General features: G+C 36.6%; 1 protein-coding gene across 3 annotated transcripts in view; it reads left to right on the top strand.

The window, feature by feature from the left end:
• Positions 1-2426: 2426 nt before the first annotated feature.
• nrip1b (nuclear receptor interacting protein 1b) overlaps positions 2427-11961 on the top strand; it is a 28015-nt gene continuing 18480 nt past the window's right edge. For 2 of the 3 annotated variants that reach the window (XM_052567276.1, XM_052567275.1), the window contains exon 1: positions 2441-2680. The gene's annotated coding sequence lies outside the window, so the exon portion shown is untranslated. Of the gene's footprint in view, positions 2681-11961 lie in introns of all 3 variants that reach the window. The other variant, XM_052567274.1, reaches the window with a different exon arrangement.

Below are 11961 nucleotides of genomic sequence, written 5' to 3'. Positions count from 1 at the left end.
TTTTTTTTTTGCTTTTGCATGTAACAATATAAATAGATTTTTTATTTATACATTTTTTTATATATATTGCCCTTTGTATCCTGGACCATGTTGTGTGTTTTTTTTTTTATGTTTTCGGATTTGTTTTTTTAACTAGATTGCCAGATTGTGTTATGTTTTTATCTATGCTTTTGCATGAATAATTAATATATATATATATATAGATGGGCAATTTAACATGCTTTCCATTCATCTTTGCATTTAATTCATCTTTGCATTTAATTCATCTTTGCATTTATGAACCTGAAGTAAAGAATGTTAATGATGTGAAGAAAAGGGGAGGCAAGTTTCAAAGTGCAACACTGTAATCCAGCGAAATAATTCAACAAATAACCATATATTGAGTAAATCATGTTACTCAAGAAGTTTAAAAAAATTCAAGTTTCTGTGTTTTTTAAGTCAGAATCTATCTCTCCCTTGAGAGAAACTTGACTCTTGTTTACTTATCTTTTTGACTTTTTGTCATTCTTCTACCTAATTTGGTTAGAACAAACTGTTTTGTACAAATCTAAGAGAGTAAGTTTGTATCTGGTGACATTCAAATGGTTATTGCAAACACCTTCCAACCTTAATGCACTCCTGAGTGTGTGTTTACGTTGACTGCCGTCTTATGTGTCTAAACAAAAAGGTCATTTGAAGTTTCAGAAGTTTGAATGGCACTGTTTCATTAGTCGCACCTGTAGTGTGTCATGCTTCTGAGGTTTGTAGAGCTTAAGATGTATTGATTTTCATTTTACCAGTGAGCTCTTGCTGCCAGCATGCTTGTTTTCCTATGTCGTCTCATCTCATGTCATATCTTTTGCTCGTGTTGATCTCTCTTCTTCTTTGGCCACCAGATACACAGAGGTTAATGCATGGATGGGGCCAGAGGTCAAAGGTTAATGTCCTCTGACACAGCGGTGTCTTCCCCTTGAGACAGTCAGGCGTCTTGAGTCCAAATGCCCTGGGTGACCTGCTGGACCTGTAGAACCAGAGAATAATCCTGGCAGAGTTTAATTTTGTATGGTAAAACTGGATTATACTTCAGTCTGCCAAACTCGTTTGTGACAATCAGTTGAATCTAGAAATAATTTGATTTTGAAAGGTTTTGAGAAGGCAGTTTGGAATAATTAAAAAATGGAAGAAAAAATTGAAGAAATTAAAAAAACTTTATTTTTGTGAATTTTGAGCATCAGTACTCAAGTCTTAAGTGTCACATGAGACATCAGAAATCATTATAATATGCTGATTTGGTGTTCAGAAATATTTCTTATCATTATAAATATTGAAAACAGTTGTGCTGCTTAATATTTTTGTGTTTTGAGGCAAAATCTCTTCTGAAATTCTAGTGGCAACATTTTAAGGTTATTGATTTATTTTCTTCTAAGGACAATTTAAGCTAAACTTTCCATCCGGTCTCCATTCCTTCTCTTTGCTGTCAGCAAGAAATAATTGAGCTAAAGCAATCTCATTTGTGACTTTTCTTTCCGTGGTTTACATGTTTGAACAGGTTTTATAATCATGTAAATAAAAGATGAAAAGATTGATTGTAAATATATGTTTACACTGAATGCAAAACCTGCCAGTACATGTTCCCAGAATCTCCCAAATCTGTAAAATGCCTGTGATGCTGTAAAGATGATTATCAACAGGCTGAATTGCAGATGACATAGTCCATAAAGAATATGTTGACGATGGAGGCCAATGAACAGAAAAAAACACACTTAAGCACACATGTGTCTCTGTTCTGAGGTCAAAGGTTGGCGTTCCGTGAACCATGGTTCTGTGAAAAGCTTTGGAGCACAGGTCACCAGCTCGAGATGGTGAAGGAAAGAAGGGCGGATATTGTATCTCCATTCATGTGACATTTGAGGTCATAGTTCAAAGATGAAAGGTCCCCTAAGTTCAAAGGTCAACTTGGTGAGATAGCACTGAAATTGCTGATCCAGTGTGTCTCCACGATCCAGGAACTTGTAGATGAATCACACTTGAAAAACATGGATTCATACTGAAATGCTAAAAAAAAAAAAAAAAAAAAAAAAAAAAAAAAAAAAAACAGTGCTCAAAAAACAACAACAACAACAATTCTGTTGGTGGACAAAAAATATTCAATATTCAAATCTAAACCATCAAAACAACATACTGTGTCAACTTCTTGTTATACTGTACTGATTTTTGGAAAGATGGAAATTACCCGTATGTTAAAATTATACGTCTTTGTTCTATGATAAATGGCTTTTCTGTTTTGTTCTGTCAGATAAGTTACAATATAAATATTTAAACATTTTTGCTTATACAATGCAATATATATGTAGCCGCAAAGTTTTTGTTTTCCTTAGATTACTCAGATTATTAATGGTGAGAGGTGAGGTCGCGCGTCTGGCTGTGCGCGCGCCCGCACGTACACAAAGCGTCTCCTGTAGCTTTAAGCTGCGCTCGCTCACTCACTCAGCCAGGGAGGGATAGAAAGAGAGAGAGTGTGTGGAGGAGGAGGAGTGTGAACATTGCGGAGTTCTCGGGGATTCCGAGAATACACAGTTCAGACTCAGACCCGACAGTCGGTGATGGAGGCCGACAAGTTTTTGGACTCTACTTCTATTTGACGCGGCTCGCGGCTCACGTCTGCGCGCAGGAAACGCTCAAGCTCGGTTAGCGGAATCAGGTACGTGTCGAGACCACTCGATGCCCGCCCAGCAGCTGGAAAGACTCCGCTGCATATGACTGTGGTGTTTGCTGTTTATTGTGGTCCTAGGAGGTACTGAGAGAAAAAATGGAACGTGGGACTCCGTTTACACGGGACGCGTTCTTTGGTTTATAAACAGGGCGCCTTGGTTAAAAGTTGAACTGTTTTTAACTTGACACCGCGTTTTGAAAACGTGAGACCAAAGACGCAAGAACGCACGCTGTGTGAATCGCAATGGTCGCTGCTGTCATTTAGTTTCCATTTTGTTTCTCTGTTACAGTCAGTGCGATGTTACCCTTTCACTTATCTGCTGGTTTATCATTCATACACGAGAACTGGTCATTTATAGCTCTGTGTTTCCAGGCCATATCTTTTATAATATTTTAGAATTTAATATTATGTAATGGAGCGTGAGAAGTCTTGCATGTGATTTATTGTGTTGATCTTGACACTTTCCTGTATTTATGATCCATATATATATATATATATATATATATATATATATTTATATAAAAGAGCTGTCATTAAGAGCTGTCATTAGTAGTCATAAAGTCAATACTACTTTTTGTTAATCTCTTCAGGACAAGATCTTACCTTTTACCAGACACACATTTTGGACTTTTTATTGTTTATAGTTTTCATGTATTTATAATTTTTTTATATATATTGCCCTATAGGTTTCCTGTGGCTTCAGTCAATAAAAATGGGGTAGACGAGGTCAAAGGTTGCAGTTTAGAGGTGGTCAGAGATCATAGTTAGGGTTCAGTGTTGGTTCAGGTGGCTTTGTTTGGTAAAGGAAAAGACCAGTTACTGAAAAGTGTTTGTCTTGGTCTGTGGGAAGAGCATAGATCTGCATGTGTTTTGAAGAAGCTGATTGAGAGACAAGTTATTTAATCAGTTTTCTTATCGGCATTTTTTCAGTTTGTTAGATCAACAATACAGGTGCAAAATGTCTCCAAATACTCTGCTGACATAGCAACAAGATGGGAAAGAGTCAGGCTGACAGCACTATGTGACCTGTTATCTGGCTTCTTTAAGATTGATACTGACTTGAAATGATGCTATCACTGCTAGAGAAATGAAAATGAACACATGGCGACCTAATTTCTCAGAGGGGATGTCAATACAGTGAACTGAGAGTGGTTAAAACTGTGCTGGGTCATCGTCATATTAAAAAAAAGTTTCCTATTGTGATGTCTGTTCACCTCCTTCTGGCTTAGACCTTTCTTATTGTGTTTAACTTTTATCCTAAAGTGGCTTTTTTTATACAGTAGTACTCAAACACATGGTTTTAGCTTGTGCAACACAAACTTCATGGTGTAACGTGTCATAAATCCATAGAAGCCACGGGCGCTTTACACTCATTAACAGGTCAGTTGACAGCTCAGGGACACAGTGGTTGCGTGTTTGTTCCTTGTGCAATGAATCTTGTTTTATACAGGGTATATCAGTGATAATAGGTGGCCTGGAGATCAACAGGAAGCGGTGCTGTTTATACGAGAGGTTTTGTACATCAAAAGAAGGGATGGAGGTGGTTGTCTGGCTTAGGGAATTGAAACGCTGAGACAGTATGAAATACAAGGCACAGATTCTTCTCTACTCAGCCTTGGGACAGAGGCAGGGCTTTCATTTATAGAGATGGATTGATTTTTGCTGATTGATTTACTGTAAACGATTTATAGTTTGCTGAATTTGCGGTGGAGGTTTGCTGGGAGATGCAACTCCGATAAATTGAGCATCACCACACATTAGAACAACAGCAGTGACCTAAACACAGCAACCAGTTGACCAACCATTACATTTTTGAACAATTCAAATTAGGTTTGGGCAATATGGAAAAAATATCATTTCACGATTTGATCAGAATTCTTTGTCATGTTGGATCTACTATAAGTTGCAAGTTGTTATTTACAGCCAAACTAATTTCCCTATTATAAAGACATAGTCTTTCAAGGTAACAAAAAAAAAGAATGGCAGATATTTAGGCCAAAGAGGGCGAAGATAAAAATCTTTGTTCTTATTTTTTAATAATAAAGATAAAAGAATTACAAAGATACACGTTACAACTACACATAATATACAAATAAAACAAACAGTGTTTTATTTGCAAGTACCATATGTGTATTTGGCAGGAGCATTCAAGAAATTGCATGAACAAATATAAAAATAAAACACTATATAAACTGATTCCTAAAGCAACTGTATCAAATTTCTTCAGTCAAGAGCAGTGAGTTATTTTTCTCTTTTGTGTTTTGTTGTTTTATTAACGTTAAAGGAATAGTTCACCCATAAATAAAAATTCTGTCCGCTGTCTGTCAATTCTGTCATAGTGCTTTATTTTTATACCAACATTTACTCACTTGGTTTTAAACCTGAATTAGTTTCTTTCTTCTTCTGAACATAAATGCTATTTTGAGGAACATGGAAAACCAAACAGTTGCTGGTCCAAAGTGACTTCCACAGTATTTTTTGCTACTATCAAATTGTGACCAGCAACTGTTTGGTTACCCACACTCTTCAAAATATCTTCTTTGTGTTCAACACAAGAAAGAAATTAATACAGGTTTGGGACAACATGACAGTGACTAAATAATGACAGAAATGAAATTTCAGAAGTCATTTTCATTCCATCTTGCAAGCAGGCCTAATGCCTGATAAATCCGTGTTTGTGAGCTCAGCGCTGCTTAGTGCTCAGCCGTTACCGGAGACTCTATCGCTCCCTCTCTAACAGCGCCTCCTGCTGGCATAAAAATAATTTGCATATTTAGGGGTATGTTAGGCTTCGGGTGTATGTGGTGCTCAGTGAAAGTGCAGGTCAGGCCAGTGCGTGAATGAAACATTTAAAAGCACAAGCAAATAATGTGAGAGTAACTTTACCAAGGAGTTAACACTGCTGTGAATGCATGTGGCGTGGTACAGTATATGATGGAGGCACCAGAACTGCAGCTGATACTATAATATTTCTTCAAAATCAGATCGTGGAGACATTTTTATCGTCCACGATCAAAAATCGTCATATCGCACACCCCTAATTCAAATTATAAATTTTATTCCCTCTTATGCATTTTGTATACAAATTTTGGCATAGTTAGATTAAGGGTCAGTATATTTATGCAGTACTCTTTATCATTGGCAGATACCATCTAGAACTGGCTGTAACTAGATGTTAATCTGGCCTTGTTACCATTTAGCAGCTAATCATGAATGATTTGCAAAGAATGGTGAATGAAAAGCATGTAAGTCACTTGTAAAGCCTCCAAAACTGACAAATGCTGATCCCAAGAAACACAATATCAACGTGATATACATGATATAGTTAATTTAATAGAATGACCCGGCTGCCCTTTAACTGCCAGCTGTATTTCTGTATTGGCCACTATGTCCTGAGGCGAGATGGACCTGGAGGTCAAGGAATCCTGGCAATTGGGTTCAGGAAGATTTTACTGCTCCTGGGGGACGTTACTAATGGTGTCTTATTTTAAGCAGGCTATATGCTGCGCTAAGTGAAATGCCAGTGATTCTAAAGTTGTAAGGCTTAGTCGTTTGTCTCTCTCTGAGCTGAGAGATGAATACATGCAGATTTTGCAGTCCAAGTCCGCAGCGTGCCAAGCTGTCCTAACCATATTAGTGGCCTGTCCTTTCAGAAACCTTCAAAGTTCTGAGAAGGACACAAACCCTGCAGTAATGCTGAAGAGATGAACACTCTCAAAACGATCTGCAATCAGTGCATCAGTACGACATTCGCAGAGCTGGCGACATGAATGATCCCGGCTTCATTATTTCTCTCATCTGAAAGCTTTCAGATCATACAGGCCTAAGTAATTAACTAAAGAGGAGTTTTCAGAATTCATGAATGAAAGATGGATGTGTGGGTTATGAAGACTGCTGCTTGAGGTATGGTCCCCATTGACTTTTATTTTATGTGCATGAACAGTTAGCAATCACAAATACCTTCTTTTTTTCTCCTGCAGAAGAAAGTAAAGGCTCCGATATACTTTAAATGAAGTTCATTTTTGTTCTTCGTTTGGGGGCAAAAAGAGGTTTGAAAAGGCTGAGCATTGGTATACTGTATTCAAACATTACAACACCCCTGCCCTGCTGGAGGCGGGGTGTAGATTATTATGTGTCGTGCCGCCCGAGCGTGTGCCCTAAAAACCTCAACGATACAATGATTCAATGATGTGATGATAAAATGTAGATTTTTCTTTTTTTGGTCTGAAAACTTTAGCATGATGTGAAAAAAATATTGTTCATTTATTTTATTAAACTGGGTAAACTGTTGCACCTTTTTATATTTTATGTGGTGTTATGAATTTATTTAAAAACAAAGATTAATGTTCTTTTGGCATTTCATTTATTGCATACCTTTTAAATTCACCTACAGAAAAAACGGCAGCAGTAGCTGTCATGGCTTTGGAACACTTGCATCGGATGTTTGCTTTTTATAACTCGTGCTTCGTTGCAATTTCTTTTTAGGATTTTAATTGTCAGAATCGTAAAAGTCTCTCCGCAAGTGATAGTACAGGTGCGGATATATTTGTACCAGCTCAGCTATTCGACACTCCAGTGTTCAAATTGCTAATAACTTGGTGTTGTTGCTGTTCTAGATGTTGTTCTCCTTTCTGAACTCTGTGAAATGAGAAATGAAATCTCATGTCAAAGAAGGCAGAGTTCCTGAACCCACCCAACGATTGTGTAATTTTCACGGACCAGTGGAAGCTCATAGGTGTTTTGGAGCCAAAACGAACTCCCCAAGAAAGTACACTCTGGTCAGCTGTTTCGAACTGCTGAAACAAACTCAAAATGAACTTCTTTTTTTTTCCTGATTTTGTTCGAAATGACGACACATCAGTTTGAAGTATATGAGGGCGTTAAATCATGCAGATTAGGAGTGACCCAGGTTTAAATAAATGATGGCAGAATTGTCTTTTTTTTTTTTTGTGGAACTGTCCCTTTAAATCACATGCTGACTTTCCTCTACCAAATCTGATCACGAGTAGTGACCGGTATAAGCAGCAACCACTTGTGATGGAATCACGTGAGATGGATGTTAATACCAGATGTAAACCGGGTCTTTGTATTTTTTTGCAGCTTTGATCTAATAGCTTCCTGCTTCTGTGGATGTCATGGGGGCCTTTGTCAAGCGGACTGTTTCTGCTAAGTCTCATTTCATGCAGAGGTCAGGAGTCAAACACAGTGGAGCAGATTTACACTGCCTATTTTTTTATTTTTTTTTGCACAGAGCGGCACGCTAAAACCACCCGAAACTAATAAAGTCCTGTCACTTTCGGAGCAGCCCACCCATCACTGGCCTCAGACTGCTGAATCACTTAAGACTTACTTAAAGGGGTTAAAATGAGCTGAGCTGTTGCCAGGCAACAAGGGACACCTCAGCAGCCACTGGATGTGGGGTGTAGCTATCTGTCCCTTATGCACAGCCATTGTCGAAAGCGTTGAAAGATTCTCACCGCATGCCCGTGCTCTCAAAGCACTCTAATGCTTCACACAGTGAGGCATGCTGGGATATATTATTATGGACTGCTGTTTGTATGCACTCCTGCCACAAGAAGTAGACACGAGTGGAAAGTGTTGGATTTTTTTGTGTTGAACTAAGACCTTCTCCATGTGAAATGCAATTCCCGTGCGTTCACGTTCACGCTCTCCGCATCCCAATCAGCTGCGGGCCGTTGATTAGTTGAGTTTGAGCTTGTGTCTTTCTATAGTTTGGGAGATGCCCTTGGACAGATGTCCTTGTGTCCTAGCGGACCGCTTGGGGCTTATGGAGAGGGTGCCTGTTTTCCTGGCATTAACGCGTCTCTCTGACCTTGACCTGACTGAGTTGACCTGAAAGCTTTTAAGTAACACTCTAAAGCAGGATTCGGTCATGTGACACCATGTGAAGAGCTTACGTGCCACAATTGACTAGAGGTGTGGGTGAGAGGTTTTTTCATTCATATTATAAGTTAACAGCTTCACCGCTGTGCATGATGAATATTGATTCAGTGATTGATTTTGCATAACACCAAAATGACAAATTGTGGTGGACAAAGACTTTGCCTGCAGTCTGGTCTGTTCTGGTGGAAAGGAATATTAGATCTAATTCAGTTGTTTTCGCAACTTGCTACATAAGCTAAATATGGATAGAAATATTCAATGTTGATATTTATGTATGCTATTTGGCTCTGAAATGGTTTTAACTGTGATGTATTATTTTTATTTTTTTTAATTGGCACTAAGTAAGACACTTTAATAATATTGTTGTTGTTGTTGTTAATAATAATAGTTATTATTATTATTATTAATATTACAATATTATTACCAATAATAATAATACATTTGTTAATTATTCAATATATTTATAAGGAATCATCATTTTAACCAATTAATCACCGTTACAAAGAATGATACAAAAAGTTATATATTTATTATTTGTTGTATTTATTTTAAACATCAAAATTTAATAAATGCATCAATATTATAATAAATATGATAATATTTTAAAATCTAATAGTCTATTTTCTAATAAATATTTTATGAGTATATCATAAACAAATAAAATTCATTTTGGGGTTTTTCATTTTTGCTTGTTTCTTTTTCTTTTGTATTTTTGCTAATTTTTTTGAAATGGCCTGAAAGATTCCCAGAAATGAACTAAACTTCCCGAGTCTATCAGCATTTTTGCTGCTATAGCTGGTATAAGGTTCATGTACTCCCAGCGCACTGGGATCTGCAGAGTTTGCCTTTTTCACAAAGCCGCTGTGGTGGAGTTGGTATTTTTCACAGTTATAACAAAATCAGTTCTGCTCCAGTGGACCTTTTGGTGAAGCCAGAGTTGAGTATTTGAGTGAGCTAATGCTGAACGCTTGTGTGTCTGTCCTGAGACTGGATGAGGGCCATGTAGAAACTGGTTCACCTGTGGCCACTGACCTGTGGTAGATGTTTACATGTGCTGTCGCTCTGTTTGTGTAAGTACATTTACATGGCTGATTCAGTAGCAAAGGCCAGGCGGCTCACATAGAGCAGATCTTTTCTTTAAGCCACCTGTCTCTTTGTCCAGGGCTGCCCTTGTCAGTTATATTAAGGTATGGCTTGCCCTAAATACACTTAAACAGGTTTAATAAAGGTCAATGATCAGTTTGACTAGGCTGCTTGTTGTTGCCCTTTAGATTTCTTTACGTGAATGTGTTGATGTAATGCAATTTTGTAGATTTTAATTTTAGCTCATTGATTGCTTACCCATTCTAAAGTTTTTATTCACATTCTAAAGTCAATCTTACGGGCAGCATTTGTCTTTTTAGGTGGTTGTTTGTAGTGTTAAATATCAGGAAGGCCAATATTAAAGGTGATTTTAATTTTTTTTAGATAATTTTTAATGAGAATAAAAATTTTGAGAAATTTTCAGCAATTTTGCACATATTAAATATGAATACAGCATTTGCTGAGATGTGTCCAGGGTGTTTAAGTTTAAACATGGAAAACCATTTGTTTTTTGTCAGAGACAAACAAATTCGAGCTTGACTTGTTGTCATTGTGAGCCTGATCGATATCTATTTATATGTATGTGTTTGTGTTGTTTGCAACATGTTCTCACCTTACAATAATGATACATAAGACATTCACTACACAGTCAGCACAACACAACTCAAAGTTCCTTTTATGAGATATGACTAAGAATAAAAAATTATAATAATTAAAAAAATAAAGATTTTTGTAATTGTATTATTTTATGTATTTAAAAATTTATTTTATTTGTAATATTTTTATTTTTATTTCTTTTTATTCTTATAACAATTTGTTATATAGGCTAATTACATAATTGATTCATATATATATATATATATATATATATATATATATATATATATATATATATATATATATATATATATATATATATATATATATATATATATAAGAATAATATTTATTTATTTATAAGTAATATTGATTATTTGTCAGTTGAGTGAAATTTGAAACCTGAGTTTTTGTCTTTGTTAAAATGCCTTGGCTGGTACCTAGGTAAACTTGGGTCCTTCAGCTTTTGAGTTGTTGGCATGTCGGTGTCTTGTTTTCACTGATGAGGTCATTTTCTAAATGTCCTGAATCATAAATTGTGTACGTGATGTGTGTGATTCACACACTGTTTAATGAAGGCATGTGTTGGGAGTGTTCCTGTCATCTGATAAGACCCTGTTACGTCACTGATGCGAGGAGCATGTGCTCTCTAGATACTGGGGTTAATGAACCTACTGTAGACTCTCTCTCTCTCTCCTGTGTTAGTGTTTTCTGAGCTGCCTGATCAGACTCTGCAGCAGTCTTCATACACTCTCTTTGAGAGGGAAAAAAAAGAAAGAAAAGTGGGCCATGGTGACCTATTTTTCTCACAGTTCAGGGAGGCCGAGGGTTGCGGTGCTGCAGTCAGTCAGAAGGGGTGCAGGGGCTGTCACCAGACGCAGCCACACAGAAGTGGGTCAACGGCAGGAGCTGTGTCTTGAGAACGGCTTGTCAAACAGTAAAGAGAAGCTGCAAATGAAGCACATATTATAAGCCCAAAACTGTCCATGAAGGCCTCAGGTCTCTCAGGACCTTCACACCCATTGCCTCCACTGGGACAAAATACAATATGGTATCAGTTACAGTTCAGAAACAATGGCTATGCATTCTGTACATTGCAGCTAAATACAGCCATCACTCCTCTAAAGGAGTATCTCTTTATAGAGATTTATCATTTTATTTATATATACTTATTTTTATTCAATTTTGTGTTACTATACTATATCATTTCAGTCATCGTTCAGAAGATTTTTATTTTCATTTTGATGTGTAATATATTTATTTGTTTTATTATTTATGTCAGTTAATATTAGATGTTTATTGTTTATTATTTATTATTATTCAAATGTAAATTTATTTATTAAAAATGTAATTTAAAGAATATAATTTTTATTCTACAAATCTAAAAAAAAAAATTTAAACCTTTTAAATCTGATAATTTTTTTTTTAAAAAAGCTAAAAAAAAAAAAAGCTGCAGTCCAGATTCATGTACACTTAATAAAGTGCCTCTTTGAGACGGATCTCAGGTCATGAACTGATTCTCTCACTGGTCTCCTTAAGCGTTTCCTCAAAGTCGCTGAATTTACGAGGTGACACGCACAGCTCGAGTCAAGGTTTTTTTTTTTTTCATGTTTCAGGGTAATTAAGATGACATCAGTATCGCCACACTGGTGAAAGCCAGGATTCATGGGAGAATCACTGCATCA

This window comes from Carassius gibelio, chromosome B10 (assembly GCF_023724105.1).
Source record: "Carassius gibelio isolate Cgi1373 ecotype wild population from Czech Republic chromosome B10, carGib1.2-hapl.c, whole genome shotgun sequence".
Classification (NCBI taxonomy): Eukaryota; Metazoa; Chordata; class Actinopteri; order Cypriniformes; family Cyprinidae; genus Carassius; species Carassius gibelio.
This window is presented reverse-complemented; position numbering and strand designations above follow the sequence as displayed.